This window comes from Cebus imitator, unplaced genomic scaffold (assembly GCF_001604975.1).
Source record: "Cebus imitator isolate Cc_AM_T3 unplaced genomic scaffold, Cebus_imitator-1.0 Scaffold47, whole genome shotgun sequence".
Taxonomy (NCBI): domain Eukaryota; kingdom Metazoa; phylum Chordata; class Mammalia; order Primates; family Cebidae; genus Cebus; species Cebus imitator.
Window position 1 is genome coordinate 2927123 of NW_016107362.1, and position 21188 is coordinate 2948310.

Sequence of the window (21188 nt, forward strand, 5' to 3'; positions counted from 1 at the left end):
AAAAAAAAAAAAAAAAAAAAAAAAAAAAAAAAGATTACAGGAACTAGCGTTTTCTATAGCTGCTTTGCAGTTGAACACTCTGTAAACTGGATGTGCAAAAAGTTTCTCAATTTTAATTACAATCATTCCAGTATTCACCATAATCTCTGTACTTTGCTGGGTAGCAAAGTGTGATGGGGTGAGTAAGGGTGATAAACCAATTTAAAAATGCCATTTCACTGTAAGTCAGACATAATTATTTCAAAGCAATTTTTATAAATGTAGAATCTTTTTGGTAAATACGAATTCAGTGACTCTTGTTGCCCTCAGCTCCAATCATAGATAAACCTGGAATCAAGTGGGAACTTGCTGTTGCCCTGATGCCTGGGGATGATATTGTGATCTTGAACCCACTGGTGGCTTTAACCTCTTGCTTGAGAGTCTGTCCATTGGCTGGTCTGCTAGAATTTGCTGCTGCTAGAAAATCCTTGATGATCTGGCCTCACCTTGATTTTCACTGACATTGAAGCTTTCTGAGTCTTAGCCAGCATCTACATCAGACAACAGCCTTGGTCCACAACACTGTCACCATGCTGCCCTGTGTCAGTCTTGTAGCTTACCTTAAAACTTTTCTCAACCCAATTGTCTTTCTCCTCCCCTCTGGTACATGCAGGGATTTCCTGACAAATTCCATACCACAGAGAAGCATAATTCAGGTCCTCTCTGTTCCTATACTCCAATGAACCTATTTACATACCCCTCTGGCTTAAAAGGAACCGGGGCACTTTTTAAGGTGATTTTTTCCTGGATTTCCAAATACAAATCCAGATACATCATCCTTAAATTTGAAGAGCTCTCCTTAACATCTCTGAAAGTTCTATATTATTACCCTTTTTCCTCCTTTCCTATGTCTTGACCTGAAGTTTGACCTTGTGAAGGTTAGATTGTTGGAAGAGAGGAAACATGTCTGAATTCTCTATGGAATAGCAGAGGTAGTAGAGTGTAGGATAAAAATGTTAGCTCTGGACCCAGAATTCTTCAGTTTGAATCTACCTACCGCCACTTATAATTGTGCAAGTTACTTAAACTTCTTACCTCAGTTTTCATATTTCTGTATCTGTAGGATATGGAGGAAGTTATAAAGATTGAATGAGACGATGTGTCCTAAGTACTTGAAAAGTACCCAGCACATGGAGCTGCCACTCAAAGTCACCTATTGGCATCATTTCTCCACCTCTTTCTCCTCAGGTGATCTATTTCTGTTTGGACAAGTATGCATCTTTATGATATGTAGAATTCTATCTAATAGCTCTTTATCATAAACTTCTATAATAAGTTGGCCTGGAATAACACTTAAGGCTATTGCCTTGCTTTGGGAAAAACAAACAAACAAACAAACAAATAGAACAAAGCCATACAAATAGTGAATCAAAAATGACCAATGTGTTTACTGTTCTAACTCATATCTTCCCTTGCTCTGAAATCTTGCCAAGTATCAACTTAAACATGTTGAGAAGCACTGAGCATCATGATTCAGGTGAAATGAAAAATTCATGGATTCATATTATCAGAAATATATCTATTGTACATGGAACATATATTGGGAAAAGCTGAGTTAAACTAACACTCGAATGTGTCAGTGTGTTAGGCCATTCTTGCAGCGCCATAAAGGAATACTTGAGGCTGAGTAATTTATAAATAAAGGAGGTTTAATTGGCTGACGGTTCTGCAGGCTGTAGAAGCATGGCACCAATATCTGCTTGGCTTCTGGTGAGGCCCTCAGGAATCTTATGATCATGGTGGAAAAGAAAGCAGGAGCCAGCACATCACATGGTGAGAGTGAGTACAAGACAGCAAAGGGAGGTCCCAGACATTTAAACAACCAGATCTCACATTAACTAACTGAGTGAGAACTCACTTATCACCAAGGGCATGGTGCTAAACCATTTATAAGGGATCTGTCTCCATGTTCCAATCACCTCTCAATAGGTCCCACCTCCAGCATGGGGAATCGCATTTCAGCACGAGATTTGGAAGAGACAAACATTCAAACCATATCAATCAGGCAGGGCACTTATCTTTCCTTTGTCCTGATTTCCTATCTGTCTTTTTGGGATGGAATCCCTGCCCCATCGTTCTTCCCTGTTCACCTACCTTTCTAACTCCTCTCCCAAGGAAGAAAAAGTTGGTAATCTGGTCACTAGATCATATGAGTGGGAGGGGTTACACCAGTGGAAAAGGTTGTATCACTGGGAAGGATTACATGCCTTAAATATAAAGCCAACTCGCATTTATAAGCACAACCTGGGTACAGCTGGCCTTTAGAAGCAGCCCTATCATACCTGAATGCTCTTTCAGCTTCTCTAACTGATTGGTGTGAGAGGCAGTCCTGCCATACACAGTCATGTCAACTGCTCAGGAAGTGGATTCAGAGTCTTCTATGCCAACAGAGCCTTCCATATTTGAGTGAGTAGAGAACAGGCTTTGAGCCAGGCTACTGCTGGTATTTGGAGGCCACCAGCCAATATATTGACAGAGCTCTACAATGGGGAAGTAAAGAGCTCATGACAAAAAGAAAGAAACTGTACATATGCTTCTTTCTCTCCATTGTTAACCTAGTGAAGATCTTAATATAAAGTTGTATTATTAGAACTGGCATAGGCTTATTCTAGAATTTCAAAATTCTGAAAATTTAAAAGTGATCTGACTTTACGAATGATAACTCTGGCCCTGGGGAGATTGCCTGGAAGCAATTAACTTCTTGTACAGGTGGATACATTCACTTTAAATATAAATATAAAGGTAAAGATTTTTCTTCCATTTTTAGTTAGAAGAGTAATTTCCTATAATTTTTTCTCTAAAGCTCAGCTTTCTAACCAACTTCAAGGTGAATGGTAATGGTATATTTGACCTAATTATGAGTTTCCAAGAATGAATGTTATTTAAGGCAATAGCCAGTGATTTCTGCCTTTTGAGAATTACAATATACTCTTATTCTTTGGTATAATTTTAAAAACTTTGTTAATGTGGCCACTCTCTTATTAAATATTTATTCTAATTTCACATTTTATCTACTGGATTCTCTGTATCAACCTGTCCTTCTCCTTCTTCAAATTAAAAAAAAAATGCAATCTTTTAAAAGGAATATATTCTGTTTTTATTAATTTTTAAATTCGATTTCACATGTAGGAGTACATGTGCAAGTGTGTTATGAAGTTATATTGTGTGATGCTGAAGTCGGTGTACAACTAAACCTGTCACCCAGGTAGTGACATAGTACTCAATAGGGAGTTTTTCAACCTTTGCCCCCATGTCTATTGTTTAAAAAGAAATACATTCTTAATAAGCATATTATTTTATTACTGTAATTTCTTTGAAAGAGGCTGAATGTCAGAGATTCTGAATAAAGGTCAGGTATTAAATCTAAAGATGTGCCTTTTAAAAAATACCTACTATTCCAGTTTCAGCATTTATGCCAGGAAAAAAAAAAAAGATCAATTTTAACATACCTTGAGAACACCTTTTCTTTTAAAAGGTTCTATAAAATAACTTCGCATAAAATAAAGTTACTACACTCATCATGAATGACAGAACAATTTTAGACATGTTGTTCTTTTTCTGCTTGAGAAGGCATCAAAGGAATGTTAGTACTGGCTTCCATTCAAATTTATTTAAGAAATTAGCATCATGGCCTGTAATCCCAGTACTTTGGGAGGCTTAGGCAGGTGGATCACTTGAGGTCAAGAGTTTGAGACCAGCCTGGCCAACATGGCGAAACCCCACCTCTACTAAAAATTCAAAAATTACCGTGGTATGTTGGCACTCGCCTATAATCTCAGCTACTCGGGAGGCTGAGGCAGGAGAATTGCTTGAACCTGGGAGGCGGAAACTGCGGTGATCCGAGATCATGCCACTGCACTCCAGCCTAGGCAACAGAATAAAACTTGGTCTCAAAAAAAAAAAGTAGCATTGCGGTAAAAACAAGAAAGGGAAAAAGGAAACTCAAATACCCACTTGACTAAATCCTTGTAAAAATATACATTTATCTTCATCAAGGTCATTTGAAGGTAATATTAAATTTTTTTAAAAGTCCCATTATGCAATTTTCGTTTTGTTTAACACATTGATTATTGAGAACACTGTTTGTGCACAGCACTATATTGGGCACTGAGAGTTTCGGAGATGTAGGGAATTGACAATATGATTGGGGAAAGAGTGTGGAATCATCCTCTAACAATGTGAAGCTACAAATGTTTGCATTAATTTGATTAACACAGCAGAAATACAAAGAAGGGAGAACTCTAAACCGAACAGAGAGTGGAGTACAATAAAAATCACATCTCTCCTTTCATCCCCTTCCTGCATCCTCATCCCAGCCCACAGCCTCCTTTTTTCTTTTTATGCATGACTACTGTTGTTTTCTAGCAGCTGTTTTCCATGACCTGCCTTTTCCACTGGAGATTCAGATGCCCTTTCTAAGTTCCACCTCTTATCATTCACATGATAGTTGCAGCCAAGGTTGCAAAAGTTCTCTGAGGGCATGTAATTTATCTCACTTCTTATTTATCCCCAAAGTAATGAATAGGGTTTATTGCAAACTTAGGAGCTTGCCAATTGGTTGCAATGGATAGGAATGACTTTCAGATGGAGTGGGACATGAGACAACTCTAAGAGAGTGAAGTGTGAACAACTTTACTGCACACCATGTTGAATCTTCTTCGTGTGCAATTAGAGTTGTCAGAATCAAATTAAAATGTGTAACATCATTCAAGCAGAATAACTGAATTTAACCATTATATTAAATTCTGTTTACCATAGAGAAAAATTAATTACTATCATTAAATTCATAGTCATAAACCCCCTCAAAACTATAGATTGGATATTTCATTACTTTTCATCTGTCCTTATTAGGTTTGGTACTTGTGGGCCAATATAGAGATATAGTTTGCTTTGTTCAAATAAGTTATTATAAATTGGGTGTTTATAGACCTTGATCTAATTCAGAATATTTTGGCATTTCTCACAATTCTTAACATTTTCATGTAAGAAATTCTGTTTTCCACCATTACTAAATGTGTATTCAGACTTGTCCACTGTTGCTGTGTCAGTAGTGTTGGTAAAGCTTAATCTGTTGGTCTAAAAATGACTTGCTGCCAGTTAAGTCAAGTAGCTTATTATAGCCTGTTAGTTATGTAGACTTCAATTCATCATGTCCATTAATAACTAGTTAGTTTGAGAAAAGGATCAGTTAAATGGATGGATACTGACTAGCTGAATCAGCTGGCAGCAATCAACAAATGTTTTTTTCTTTCATCATTTTGCCATAGCATCCTTTAGACATGGGTTCAGGAATGTGAATATCAGTAAAATATTCAACAATCAAAAGAATTCATGTGTGAAATAGTGTGTCTGCTTTATAATGAATATAAAATTGTGTTTGGCTACGAACAGGATTTAAACACCTTATGAGATTATTACTAAGGTAACAGAAAAGCCAAAAATAAATTGCTGCAAACAAACGTAAGGCATTTATTTTTTGCTTTGTTCTTTTTTATACTATTTTATTATCAACTCAGAGCTATTGAGCATTTTCAATTTTCAAAATATGAGTGGGTGCAGAGCTACAGCTACCCTTCAAACCTATCAAAATGTCTATTCCTCTTCAAATGATTATCTTTGGTTTAACCTATAAAGGCCATGCTTTAATTTGGAATTTACCTCTTATTCAGACCAACTTTTAAATAAAGGTGATAAATTGTGTATTTTGGGAATAGAGATATCTTCCAAGCAGCACATCGCTTATCAATTTGTCTTTTAATTATGTATTTTTTTGGAAAAGAAATAGATCTCACACTCTTTGATAATTTTGCTTGAATGAATATTGAGGGTTTTGAATTGATTCATTCTTAAGAGAAAATTTTTTGTTTTGTTACGTGTGTGCTTCATTTTTCATTGTCATCTCTAGAATAGACAGGAGTGATTTGCAAAGAATGGGAGGGATAATATCGAAGAAAAGCAGACTTCAAATAAAAAAATGTATTTCTATTTCTTTTCCTGTTCTACATTCTTGTTAGAATTGTTAATAAATTCTAATGCTCTGTATTAATTTAAACCAGCCAAAAATGTTTGTCTGAAAATTATCATGGAAAGATTAGTACTTTTTTCTTTATTTCAATAATAACTACCCAGCAATATTTAAAGTTTACAGATTGCTTTTACATTTTGTAATTTGACTCATAACAAAAAAACCTCTATGAATTTAGTATAACTATCTGTATTTTGCAAGTGAAATATTTGACTCTCAAAAAGAAAGCTAATCAATGCAGGTCATGCAGCTAGTTGTCCCTAAAAGGACTTGAATCTAAATCTTACTACCATGTAGATTTTGGGTTTTGTATTTAGTTTTATTTCTTCTTATTGTATAGATTTTGTTTTTGTATTTAGTGTATCACAGGTCTGCATTAGAATATAACCTCGTTCTATCTGAACTGATTTATTGGCTTAACTGAACCCAGCAGACTGCAAGTAAAAAGCAACTTTTTTTTTTTTTTTTTTTTTAATCCATACCACTGTCCTGTTGATTCTCCTTCATCCATCCTGGCAAAACCTTAGAGATTACATAGTTTTTTCCATTACATTCAGGTAAATTAGATTTCAATTCCAGATATTAAAAATTCATTACGGTCTATCATCAAAGGCCCTATCTTTTATTCAGTTCAAAACTTTTCCCTTTCCCATTTTAAGCCTACGTCATACAAAAATGCTACAGCTACAGCATAGATGCAGGAATTTAACATAAAAACTAGTTACATGGCTGGCACAAAGTAAGTGCGGGAGATATTTCAGTGATTGAAACTGAGGTCTTGTGTACAGGGAGCTTACATTCAGCTTCCATGTCAGGGAAAAGGAAAACAGTTGAGCAAAGTAAGACTGAACATAAGTACTAAGCATGGTGGGCCAGTGTCAGTTTGCAGGATAAAATAGTCTTGGAGGACTTCGTGGAGAAACTGATTGCATTTGATGAAAGTCTTGAGTAATGTTAAGGAGTTAGCCAAGACAGTATTTGGGGCTAGAGTGTTCTAGGCAGAAGGAACAATGAGTAGGCTTGGCATGATCAAGGCATGGTGAGGAGGCCAGCAAGAGTGAAAGAAAGTGACAGAAAATGAGTGTGGTAAAGAGTGGTAGAGATGAGGTCACAGAAGTACAAAGGACCAGATCCTATAGGGCCTTGGTCTGTAGCCGACGCTGAGATAGAGTTAGGAGTGCAAGAAATTCACTGGGAGCAGCAACCTATGAAGAAAAAAGGAAGGAAGTGGGCAGAGCTGGTGAGGGAAAGCCTTTAGACTGCAATGCAAATCCGATGTCTGTGGAAGGTAGGAGGAAAGGAGGCCGAATTGGGCAGGAACTACCTTCAGTGTGACTCATATTTGACATGTGCTCAGACAAACCAATGATTCCAAGCAAAGATCACCTAAAAAAAGTCTTGCATTTGGCAGGAAGAGCCAGGTTCTAGTGTATCTATTATGCTTAAGTCACTGGCTGGGGAGAGGCTGGGAAAAGCGTGGCCTCAAATGCTGCAGTAGATCTGGAAGTTGCTATTGCTGGAGGCTCTGAACGAAGTGCATCACTAGCATCTGGATGTCAAGTTATTTATGGAAGGGAAACCTGAGCGACACACTTTCATATCTGCTTCAGGCCTGTAGGCTATTGTATAGCTTTGATTTTTAGTCTAAGAGAAAAGGGTCTGAGCAGAGGATTACATGATCTGACTTAGCTTTGAAAAGAGTCACTCTGGTTGTGCTGAAAATAAACTAGCGGGTGAGGAGAGAAACAGAGGAGGTCAATGCAATGCAATAATACATAAGAATTGATGGAGGCCTGGACCACAGTGTTGCTGCGGGCAGAGGTGCTGAGAAATGGTCATGTTATGAATGCAAAATGTCCCATACCTGCTCACTGATGTTGCTGCCTCTTCCTTACTTACTACTTCAATACAATAGAATAAAGAAGTCTATTCCATTTTATTCCTCCTCCTCCTCCAGTCATTTTTACTATCTCAGATCCTCTAGTGTTGAAGCTAAGAGACAAAAGGCATTAGGCTCATAAAATCTATCTTGGCTTCTGGTGTGGTATGCTCTGTGTGTGATAGATTTCAAGTGCTGAAAATTTTGTTTTGGGGATTTTTTGTTTTTTATCGAACTACCAGGCTTCCTCAACTATAGTTTTCTGTTGGAGCCAAAAAGTCACTGCCACCTGCTTATTTATGTTTTTCCCTCTGCTCTTATCTTGCAGCAGTCCACCCCAAAGCAGACTTGCCTGAAGGAGACTCTTTTGGGTAGAATCATTTCTGCGTAACTCAGTATTAACACTGCAGGATTTATACATGTCCCATGGGAAACAAAATACTTGTCACACATGCAAGAAAGTACTGCCTTCTCCCTACAGGCTCGTCTCTCTTCCTCCTTTTTTTTTTGTTTCCCTTTAGCCTTGACTTTAGTGTTTTTATTTGTGAGTCATGCGCCAGGCACTGAATTCTCATTTCAAAAGACAAGGACAAACTCTTCTGGTGGTTCTCTAAAAGTATGATTCACTTTATAGGATTGAGTATAAAAATGGCCACGATTCTTTCTTTATTCTTATGTCAATACCACTTGCAACATAACTTGTATTTCCTCCTATCAAAGGACAGAGTCCATTTCTCGACCCTTAAATATGAACTTAAAGTTGGGCCAACCAAAGCAACTTTGGGTTAGTAATGAGACTGGAACTCTAGAGAACGTTTGCACTTAGGACCCCTGTCATCTTGCCACGTGAACAGTCATGGGCTAGGCCCCATGTAAATGAGATGAGCCATCTCAGCCACATGTTTTGGAGCAGTTTGTCATGTGACAAAACAAATAATATCCTTGGATTAAGTTGAAGAAACTAACCCCGCCATACTACAAAGAAGAACACTACACTCTAACAGTACTATTTTTTTCCTAAAGAAATATTCATTTTTCTAATCAATATTCAAGCTTTTATATACTTTCAAGGTCAATGATAGCTTAGAAATAATCAACCTACTCCTGTGATTACTACTTAACAAATTCTCTAAGAATGGTGTGAATTTTTTTCTGGAATGTTCTGGCATTAAACATTCTCCATTTAGAGGATTCAGCCAAAAGTGAAGTAAAAAAGCAAGGCAACATCTTTTTTAAGGTGCAAAGAGTACACATGCTTTAGCCTTCTAGAGGCAGCATGGATTAGTGGTGAAGGGGGTAAACCTCAAAGTCCTATTTAGAATCTGGAAGATCGAAGTTCTAAAAACCTGAACAAGTTACGTTACTTCTCTAAGCCTCAGATTCTTTCGAAGAAGAAAATAGTAACTCTCTTCTGTGTTTGTGGACCAAATGAGAATATATCAAAAAACTTAAAAGTGTTTGAATTAGCATATGAACTCAATGAACACTGGCTATCATTAGTATTATTAATTATTGTTAGTATTATTAGTAGTAGTATTGTGGTGAAAGGCATGAAGAAGACACAATAAAAACGTACTGAAAGACACAGCTTTCTTAAATTACTATAGCTACTACGCTATATTTGTTTGTAGTCTTTAGCAATGTTAGATGTCTATGAATGGTGTGTGGCTTAAGAATTATTAAATATAAAAAAGATCAAATAACAAATGTAGCCAGATTTATAAGAAATTACTGCTGTCACTTGAAATGTGACCTCATTAGCACTACCAAAGCTTAAGACTCTGATTCCTAGTTTTAAATTCTGTAAATGACTAACTGAATGCCTTCGTCAGTAATTATATATTTCTAATTTCAATTTTTTCTTCTTTTAATCTACCAGAGTGAATTATACATAAAAGTCAAATTTGTGTTTATACATTTTAATATAATAAGATATGGTAATTGAAGATTTTTAGCACCCCATCACTGGATTTATATTCATTAATTTTGTTTTTGTTATGAATTATTTTAATTGAATGTATTAGGTTTCTGATAGTTGACCTAATATCAACATTGTTCTACATCAACAATTTTCAGTTAATGGTGCCTGCCACCCAAGGTTATAGAATTAATTAACTTTTGTGATTACCTAGGCCAGTGTCCATAAGAACTGAGGATAAGACAATGTCTAGAAACACAAAGCTATGAGTATTGAATGTTAATTGTGAACATCTCAGTGATTTTAAAACATTTTATAACAACTATCCCATAAAATGATCCTTGCAACTACAGAATTAATAATGCTTAAAGGAAAACAAAATTATATATAAACTCTGTCATTAAATAAGTTGCGCTTAGCCATGTGGTTAATCATCCGTTGTCAAGATCTGATCAGACACAAAAGAATTTGCCTTTTAGTTACAACTGTATCGCCTACATATCTTTATCACAGTTAGAAAAGCAGACAAGAATGACAAATGTTCTTCTTTCACAAAATTTCGTTTCAATGTGAACACTGAATTCCTCTAATCATTATTTTTCCTCCAAGAATGCATTCATTTAGGTTTAAATCTTATTACTGTAGATGCATGACAGACCCAGTGTTAACCTTGGCAGCATCTTATTATCGATTAGTCTGAGTTGGCTAAATGATTCAGCAAAGCATAAAAGGCACAACCATTCAAACAAAACTTGTTAAACTTCTAAGTGTTTCCACATCATTCTACAAATCCCTTTTGGTTTACATTTTGTTAAAACACAGTTTGAAATCCCTACGTTAGTTCTAAAACTCCTGTTATTTTTTTAGCTTTCCATCCAGAGTACCAGTTCCTCCTTCATGTGAGGAAGCGCTGTTATCCTGTGAAAATTCTTGCCATTGTGATAGTACATTAGAAAGCATGAGGAATGTTGTCTTACTAAATGGAAGAATTGCGTTTATAGCACTTTAGATTTGTTCTCATCCAGGCTCCAAGGGTAGAGTTTAGTACATCAGATTCATTCAACTGTTAAAAGACTCTTGTTAGTAGAATTTTCTTTAGAAACCAAGAATCTGTTGCTTTATAATTTCCACTTATTGGAAATTAGTTCTATCTGCTGAAACGATATGCAGAACAAGTTACACTTTGAAGTCCTTCTAATATTGGAAGACCACCACCATGTTCCATTGAAAATTTCCTTTTCCAGGCTCTATTTTGCTGTTTGCTTAAATCTAGTGTGTATAGCTCTGGTGGACAAGAAATGTAATTTTCTTTATTTTTCTTTAACTAAACTTAATTTTTACTACAAACTACCCTGCAGCCACGTGGAGAAATCTTTATCCCAACCAATTCAGCACTTGCACTGGTTGCTTTATTTTCTGTGAGGGCTCTGGGGGACTGGGATATATATGATCCTCTGCATGGCCATCTGCACATGCTGAGTCCTCATGAGGCACCTTAGGGTGTTCTCATAGGGTGTGTGGTTTATGAATGTCAATGCTGCATCCTCTTCATCTCAACCCTATGAGTTTCCATGAGTCTTGTTCATAAAACAGGTCCTCCATGATACTAACCTAGGCCCATTTATTTTGATTCTCACTGTGTGTCTGTGTGTGTGTGCATGCATATGTGTATGTTTCGTCCATGAATTACTCAGATTATAAAAAAGAAAATTAGAATCTTGCTGTTTTCCTAAACTTTACCCCCAAAGAAAGATAGAGGTCTGTTAAGTCTGTACGTATTCGCCGAACTTCAGTGGACCCCACAACATTTCTCCTTTTCATGTCTGTTTTCTCCATTCAGTAATGAATTCTTCAAGTAGTTTGAATGAGTTATCCTGATAATTTATTGATGTTTAAAAATCTATATTTTTTATATCTGCTGAATTATATTTCCAAATTTTCTGCTATACCAACCCTCTCTTGCTTTAATAAAAAACTCTTAGTGTAGTCTAATCTTAATAACTAGAGCCTTCAAAGAAAATATTAGGAATTAATTTTGAACTTAACCAATTTATTACACCTATTTCTAAGCCAATAACTGTATATAAGTAACATTATGCCTACTATGTTCTTGAGTAATTCTTATGCAGTCTTTTCAATAATGGAAATGTATCTGCTGGGTTTCTTTGTATTATAATACTCATTTTTCTCTAGTCATTTTTTCTCTTACTTTTAAATTGTAGTTTGAACTTCTCTTTATGAGTGCACACCAGGTGGGTGTTTCCAATTATTTAGAGGACCTCTTAGATTCTTGCCAAGGGTCTATCAGTTTAGAAACTAAAATATATAGTTTAGAAACCAAAATCCTGTTTTTTCATGCCATCAATATAACCATCTGTTTCCTTCTTGCGCCTTCTTTGCTTTTAATGTCATGAGTTTTTATTGTATTCCCAAATTCTATAGTGTCATAGACAGAATATTCACATGAAGTCATTCACTCATTCACTTTATGTTCATGACTCTATTATATTTGAGGGGATTAGTTACCTCTAGGATAAGGCCTCCAGACAGGTGATGGATAGTATCAAAAGAAAGAATCTTGTAGAAGTTCACTTCTCAGAAAAGTCTGGTGATAGATAAAAATTAGTAGGCAACCAGCAGGTAAGAATTACTATGGTGAAAGATATCCAAGATAGAGGACGCAAGACGTGTTAAGGCACAGAAATTCTTCTAGAGAAAAATAAGTTGGTTTGTGTTATGAAGAGTAGAGGTTATGAAGAGTAGAGGTTTAAAGTTAAGGTTATGAGATTTCAGATCAGATAATGAAAATCTTTGTGGGCCATTCCATACTGTTTGTATTTATTGTGAACACTCGGGAGTCCTTTGAATGGTGATTTATGGTGGGATATTGAGGGTCCATTATGTTATCTTGCATATTTTTCACATAGATGGTATGAAGTAAGGTTGGAAAGCATGTTTCAAAACCAGATGCCTTAGATATTGTGTCTTTTTGACAGTTATTTAAATGAAGTAGTGACAAGGGGAATGGAAAGTCAGGTGTCATTTAAATAAGTAATCAAGTCAGTGAAATAATGGGTACAGTGACTGCATAACTGGGGAATTCAGGTAGCTTGAACAAATAATGGTGACAAGTGGCTGAGTCTACTGATTGAGACGATGGGCATGCTTTTGATTCAACAGGGAATTCAAGAATATTGCGGAAAAGAAGATAACTTGTGTTTTAGAAATTTTGGGTTTCAAATCCCTCAGGTATATCTAAGCACAGATGTAAAGTAAGAAATTAGCAATATGGTTTGTTGTTCAAAAATTGTAATCTGGGGTAAAGAATGCAGCTGGGAGTATATACCCTAAATGATGACATGGGAATGTGTAAAACTTCATTAAGGTTTTTAATGTGAGAAAGGAGAGAGATGAGTACAGATTGCAGGGACCACCAGCATAAACAGAGTGGACTCAAAAATGTAAGCTTGGGAAGAGATAAAGAAAAAGCTACATGAGAGTGAAGATTAAAGCCAGGTGATGTTGATGTTAGGGAAATCCAGAGAAGAGGGCAGAGTCTACAGCATCTAATACTGTTGAATGATCAAGCATGGAAAGACTGAAAGTGTCATGCATTGTGCAATAAAGAGACAAGTTGTCATTGTGGTGAAAGCAGGTTCTGTGGAGTTGTTGGAAACCAAAGGTAAGTTTCAATGGCTTGAGAAGGAATCATGGGAATCTCTTTCATTGTATTTTCTGTGAATAAAGATGCTAGTGTTGTGTAATGCTCCAGATCTGGTTTCAAATGTGATTGAGGGATGAGAAAATAGAAATAATTAGCATATATTGCATTGAGAAACTTGGTTGTATTGACTCAACAAGAGGAGAATGAAGAAAGAAAAGCTTTTTCATTTTGCATTTAAGTATGAGAGAGCTTGGATTTTTTTTCTAGCCCAAGAGAGAGAAGAAACAGCAGAGGGGAAATGTGTGTGTGTGTGTGTGTGTGTGTTTGCATACATATTTGAGTGTGTGAGGTTGCTGGAGGAAGTGCGGATGGAACCATGAGCCAAAGAATTAGGTAGCCATTATGCAGTATCGCAAGCCTGATTTAACTTACTGCCATATTTTGGATTTATATATTAGGAATGAACTTTCCAATATGGTAAGTTGAGCACTTGACAAGTGGCTAGTCTTAATCGAGATATACTATAAGTTTAAAATACATACTAGGTTTCAAAATTTACTAAGTAAAAAATAGTTTAAGATATATCTTAAATGATTTTTATATAGAATACATATTGAAGTGATATTATGTTGGATAGATTGTTTAAATCAAATTTTTTTTTTTTTTTTTTGAGGCGGAGTCTCACTTTGTCACCAGGCTGGAGTGCAGTGGTGCAATCTTGGCTCACTGCAACCTCCCCCTCCTGGGTTCAAGCAATTCTCCTGCCTCAGCTTCCCGAGTAGCTGGGACTACAGGCACATGCCACCACGTCCAGCTAATTTTTGTATTTTTAGTAGAGGCGGAATTTCACCATCTTAGCCAGGATGGCCTTGATCTCTTGACCTCATGATCCACCCACCTCGACTTCCCAAAGTGCTGGGATTACAGACCTAAGCCACCACACCCAGCCATAAAATGGATTCTTGAAATTAATTTTACCTGTTTATTTTTAGTGTGGCTATCAGAAAATTTAGAATGAAATACGTGGCTCATATTAAACTGCTGCTCCAGGAAGACTCTGCACCTTCTGTTATAACCTATAACTGTCTGTCACTGAGTGTCACTAACCATCACTACACATATTTTATTCCAAAGACCCGGCCCAGATTTCTTCCTGTGTGCCTTTGTGCCCTTTTTCTTTCTTGCTTTGTGAATGATTTCTTATAAGGTTAAGACCGACCTACTAAGGCCAGGAGAGAGGCCTCTTTTGTTATTTAAATATCTGAGAGCAAATCGTTCTTTCTCTTTGTCACATGTGTTCTTTTACTGGTTCTAATTTTCTTCTTTTTCAGAGCAGTTTTTGTTTTGTTTTGTTTTTTTGCTGTTGGTATAAACTCCTTTGTTTTTATTTTCCTTAAGGCTCTCATATTGTCTAATCAGTTGCTCAAGTTCTTTCCCTTTCTTTCCAGCAGATACCAGTCATTTTTAGAGCAAAGATCATTTGTTTAGGCTCAAGTAGGAAGACAAATGCAGCCTACTGTATAAGTGATTAGATTAGTATCTTTAAAGGTCTTAGGTCTCAAGCTAGTACATTCTTCTTTGCAGCTCACTGTGAAAACATCCCCTGTAAACTGTGAGGGTGAGTGACATTTTCGCTGTAGCACTTAGTCCCTAGACTCCTGATCAAGAAAAAGCTTCTAGCAATTGTTATCTGTAGCCTGTCGGCACACTGATCTCAATTACTTTACTCTCCCCACCCGTAGGTCCTCATGGGTATTATCTGCTGGGTGTTAGGAATTATCATCAATTATTTTTACCAGTTTGAGCTTATCCTTCTCCATAAAACACAAGGAATAAAAACTGTTGACTAAACTATTCTAAATTCTTTCGACATCTCTCCTTGTCCTTTGCTGGGCCTCTTAGCTGAGCTCTGGCATTGGAAAATATTGTATTTTATCTTGCCTATTGAAGAGCCAATGGGGTTAGAAACATTACATGAATATTTACTTTAATCACTAAACCACTCTTGCTGTCTCTGTCTTCAGGCTCAGTCTCAAAGTTAATTGAAAGGTTTTAAATATGTACTCAAAATCCTTCTGAAGCTCTATAAAGAGTCTAAAAATTAGGTCCAAGTTTTGGTAAAACTTAGTTTTTAACTTGTGTGGCATAATGCATTTTTTCATAATAAAATTTTAATTGGAAAAAATTTTAAATGGAAAATCCTCTTATTTCCTGTATCTTTTAGTGCTCCTATCAATAATATTCTTAGCCATAAAAGATGAAGAAATTATGTGTTTATTTTATTTCTACTAATTGGAAGACAAAAACTAATCTTGGAAAATGTTTTCACTAAAAGGATTACTCTGTTACATTTTATGTTTTTCCTTAGAGTTCTCCTTTATTCAATGATATTTCATTGCCAATACCCTGCTACTATACATTTAGTGTATGTTAAACAAGGCAGCAGTTGCCTAAGTGCCTCCTAGCTTGTCTTGTAGAATAGGGAATAAATAAGGAAAACAGTATTTTTCTTTCAAGCAACTTTTGAGTTAGAAAGCTTTTTAGACTAGCAATTTTTATCCAAACTAGAATTTATGTTTCTTTTTTCATTTTTTGAGAGGGAGTCCTGCTCTGTCGCTCAGCCTCGAGTGCAGCCGCGCAATGTCAGCTTATTGGAACCTCTGCCCCCTAGGTGCAGGCGGAGTAACTGGGATTACAGGTGTGTACCACCACGCCCAGCTAATTTTTTATTCTTTTAGTAGAGATGAGGTTTTGCCATGTTTCCCAGGCTAGTCTCAAACTCTAGAGGTCAGATGATTTGCCAGCTTCGGCCTCCCAAAGTGCTAGGATTACAGGGGCGAGCCACTGTGCCTGGCCCAAACTAGAATTTATATTTCTGCAATTACACAGAAATTTCAATTCTAGATTATTTATAATCCTTCATTTATTAAAAAAATTGATGAAAATCTATAATGAAAATATAGAAGTTAATAATTTCCAAGAAAATGTTATTTTATTGGCAAATGCAGTAAGTGTAGATTTGAAAATTGAAATTGGGCAATGATTCTTTGAGTATATTTTTGTTTATCCATGTGTTTGGCAAATTATACTCCACCTTTCTGGACAGACATGGTTACTCAGCTATGAATGAATTTGGTGTTCGGGCAATCTTTTTGCCTGTCATAGTTTCATTGAAAATCAATATGCCTGTTCCACAAACTGAGAATGTCTTACAATACATTACGTATTGGCTGCCAACTGCAAAAACCCAAAAATGTGGAAATAGATTAATGCTATTAAAAATGCATTTGCAAATTATTCTTCAATAGCTGCTTTAAAAGTAGGAATTGCCTCAAATGACTTTCTCTGTCACCAAAGGCTACTGTACCTCTACTCTGTAGCAAGCACTGTCAGAATTATTGCCCATTCCATTTTAGTGCGAACCCTAGCACACAGATTACCGAGGGCTACTAACTGCTAAATACAACTGTCCTTTGTCATTTCTAATCAATGGCAGTACAGAAAGTTTTGCACAGGATTTCTTAGACTATTAAAATCAGACATGCTGTTTAGAGAAGACGGAGTAACATGAAGGAAAAGTCTGTAGTGCTTGTTGTTGATAAGTGAGTGCTGATTATGGTGCGCCTGTGCTAGGATCATAATATTGTGGTCACTTCCCACTGAGAAAAGAAAGGTTCTCAGCTCAGTAGCCACAGAAAATACAGAGAAATAATAAGGCTTTCAGAAGAAAATGCCTAATTGTTACAGAATGATTTGTTTTAATTACAACCAAAATTTACTGTATGTAGTAAATAACTCCAGAATACCAAAAGAATGCAGACATCAATACTGAAACACACTCTTTGATTCATGTAACAGAGGAGGTCTATGTTACAGAAATATGCAGAATTCCTTGAACCATAGACAATTCTGTATGCTTTCTTTTGCCATCTTAATACCAAGAATAACAGATTCCTCTATTTCTTATTTTTTAAAGGGTAGAGTGCTGAGAGGAGAATAAGTGTAAGTTTATCTATTTTTTCAAAGTTTTAGCTCAAACTAAGAACAATATTATAGGTTCCAAATATCCCACATCCCATTGCAAGGTGCTAAAATATCAAAGTGAGCCATGCTCAGAGGGTGTGAAATGAGTTCTACCAGTATTAACTCATTGACCATCTCAAGGCTAAGCCAAGAAGAGATAACAGTTAATAGAATATTCAAGAGAGCAAGAATTAGAATTTCTTTGGAGAACAGCTGGTGTAGGAAGAAGAGTGTGCCGCCCCTCAACTGCAAACCCAGCAAGAGATAAACTTAGAAATAGCTTGGCCGATGTAGTAGATGCTGTTAGAGTCCTGCTCGGATCTCCTCTCTAGGTCTGGCTTTATATCTGACAACTTAACAGCTCGCTTTCTCTGTCTCTCTCTCTCTCTCTCAGAGCTTACATTTCTCTACCCTAGAGGCTTTCTGCAGTCAAAGACAACTGATGCAAAGTGTGAGCTCCCTTGCCTTACATTGTGATCAATTCTGTGGGGCAATTCATGCTCCAGACATACTCATGGGATCAGCTGAAACTAGACACCAATTAAAATCATGTCCTTTCTCACTCTCCTGTTTCTGTCTCTTTCTCTTGAGAGATAGCCTCAATAAGTTAAATGGAATCCCTACCTGAAGCTTTGATTTAAGAAACTCAATCTAAGAAAATAAGTATCCATGACTTTGTGAGACATAGGGACTGGAACTTGATTCATGCCTACAAGAGCCTAAATATGTGAGGCTGTGCCCCACAGACAGCTATGTCATCATGGGCAGCAGAACAAAAGGGTCCTATATAGACTTCATGAAAGCAAGCCAGAAAACTGTCTTAAAAAAATCTTGCTCAATCAAACCTGTTTTGAGGAGTGAGGCCACCTCTGTAGGGATTCTTCAATGTCCAGGGAAAGAAAGAATCAAAGGGATTGGGGATATGCATTCTTCCATCAACACTGAAAATAGAGACTCACAAAAACATCCCTTTTGAGACATAAGCAGGTTTTAAAATCACCTTTACCCAGAGGACATTTCTGTAGGATTGCAATTAAACAGTAGTATTTATTTTATAAATTTCATTTCTTCATCAACCTGCTCCAATCCTGGATGGCACTATATCCATACTTACTGAGAAGAACGAGATAGTGGGAAGCAATGGTGGAGAAACTCACCATAATCCCATTGCCCCACTGCAGAACCTGCCTGAGGCAGGTCCAAGTTTGGTCAACAGAGACGTTTGATATTGGCTGAGAATGTGAAAATAAATGTTGAACTGTACTAGATTTTATTTCCTGAGAATTTCTGGAATAGTTATGAAAATCTTAAATTTATTTAAATGACAGAAGAAAACAGGTTCACATAGGAAGGTCTACAAAATAATAAAGCTACCTTTTTCTTGTACCCTAAAGATTCCAGCTTATTCATGAAACCTGTGGGTTTCCTCTATATATATAGCCTTCTATGTATATGTAACCCCTTCTATATGTGGGTTGCCTCTATATGTATAAGAAGGTCTTCTCTGCTCCTTGATGTCTTTGTTTTAATTTTTATACTTTTAAAATTTCAGGCCGGGCTCAGTGACTTAATCCTGTAATCCCAGCACTTTGGGAAGCCAAGGCAGGTGGATCACAAGGTCAGGAGTTCAAGACCTGCCTGGCCAACATGGTGAAACCCTGTCTCTACTAAAAATACAAAAATTAGCTGGGCTTGGTAGTGGAGGCATCGGGACGCTGAGGCAGAGAATTGCTTGAACCCTGGAGGCGGCAGTTGCAATGAGCCGAGATCATGCCACTGCACTCCAGCCTGGGCGACAGAGTGAGACTATCTCAAAAAAAATTTTCAACAGCTTTAGGGGTACAACGGGTGTTGGATACATCGATGAATTATAACATGGTGAAGTCTGAAATTTTAGTGCAGCCATCACCCAAATAGTACACACTGTATCCAATGTGTAGGTTTTTATTCCTTACCCCCTTCCAGGCATTCCCCCTTTTGAGTCTCCAATGTCCATTACACCACTCTATGTTTTTGGGTACCCATAGTTTAGCTTCCCATTTATAAGTGAGCACATACAGTATTTGGTTCGCCATTCTTGAGTTTCTTCATTTAGAATAATGACCTCCAGTTTCATCCAAGTTGCTGCAAAAGACATTTTTTTATTCTTTTCTTTGGATGAGTAGTATGCCATGGTGTATATATACCACATGTTCTTTATCCACTTATTGGTTGATTGACACTTAGGTTAGTTTCATATCTTTGTAATTGTGAATTGTGCTTTGATAAACATATGTGTGGAGTTGTCTTTTTGATATGATTATGTCTTCTGTTTTGGGTAGATACCCGGTATTGTTATTGATAGATTGAATGGTAGATCTCCTTTTAGTTCCTTGAGAAATCTCCATACTGTTTTCCATAGAGGCTGTACTAATTTACATTCCAATTGGCAGAGTATAAGCATTCCCTTTTCACCATATCCACACCAACCTCTATTTTTTATTTTTATTTTTAAATAATGGTCATTCTGGCTGGAGTAAGGTTGTATCTCATTGTGATTTTTATTTGCATTTCCTTGTTGATTGATGTTGAACATTTTTTCATATCTTTGTTAGCAATCTGTATATCTTCTTTTGAGAAAAGTTTAATCATGTCATTTGCCCATTTTCCAGTGGAATTATTTTTTTCATTCTTTTTTTTTTTGAGTTCTTCATAAATATTGAATATTAGTCCTTTGACAGAGGCATAGTTTGCTAATATTTTCTCTCATTCTGTGGGTTGTCTGTTTCCTCTGATTATTATTTATTTTGTTGTGCAGTAGCTTGTTAGTTTAATTAGGTCCCATTTATTCATTTTTGTTTTAGTTGCATTCACTTTTGGGGTCTTAGTCACAAATTCTTTCTTTGCTAGGCCAATATCCAGAATCGTTTTCCCTAGCTTTTACTTTATAATTTTTATTGTTTCAGGTCTTAGATTTAAATCTTTAATCCACCTTGAATTGATTTTTCTTCATGGTGACAGAGATCCAGTTTCAGTCTTCTACGTGTGGCTACCCAGTTTTCCCAGCACCACTTACTGAAGAGAGCGAGTGTCCTTCCCCCAATTTATGTTTTTGCATGCTTTGTCAAAGATCAGTTGGGTGTAAGCATTTGGCTTTATTTTTGGGGTTCTCTGTCCTGTTTTGTCTATGTATCTACTTTTATACCAGTACCATACTATGTTGGTTACCATAGTCTTATGGTATAGTTTAAGTCAAGTAATGTGAAGCCTCAAGATTGATTCTTTTTGCTTAGGAATGCTTTGACTATTCAGGCTTTTTTTGGGTTCTATATGAATTTTAGGATTAAAAACATTCTGTGAAAAATGATCTTGGTATTTTGATAGGAATTACATTGAATCTGTAGCTTGCTTTCGCAGTATGGTCATTTTAATGATATTGATTCTTCCAATCCATCAATATAGGATGTATTGCCATTTGTTTGTGCCATGTAGGATTTCTTTCAGCAGTGTTTTATAGTTCTACTTAAAGATATATTTCACTTCCTTGCTTAAGTATATTTCCAGATATTTTATTTTTTAAAGCTATTATAAAAGGGACTCTGTTCTTGATTTGATTCTCAGCTTGATTGTTGTTGGTATATAGCAGTGCTATTGATTTGTA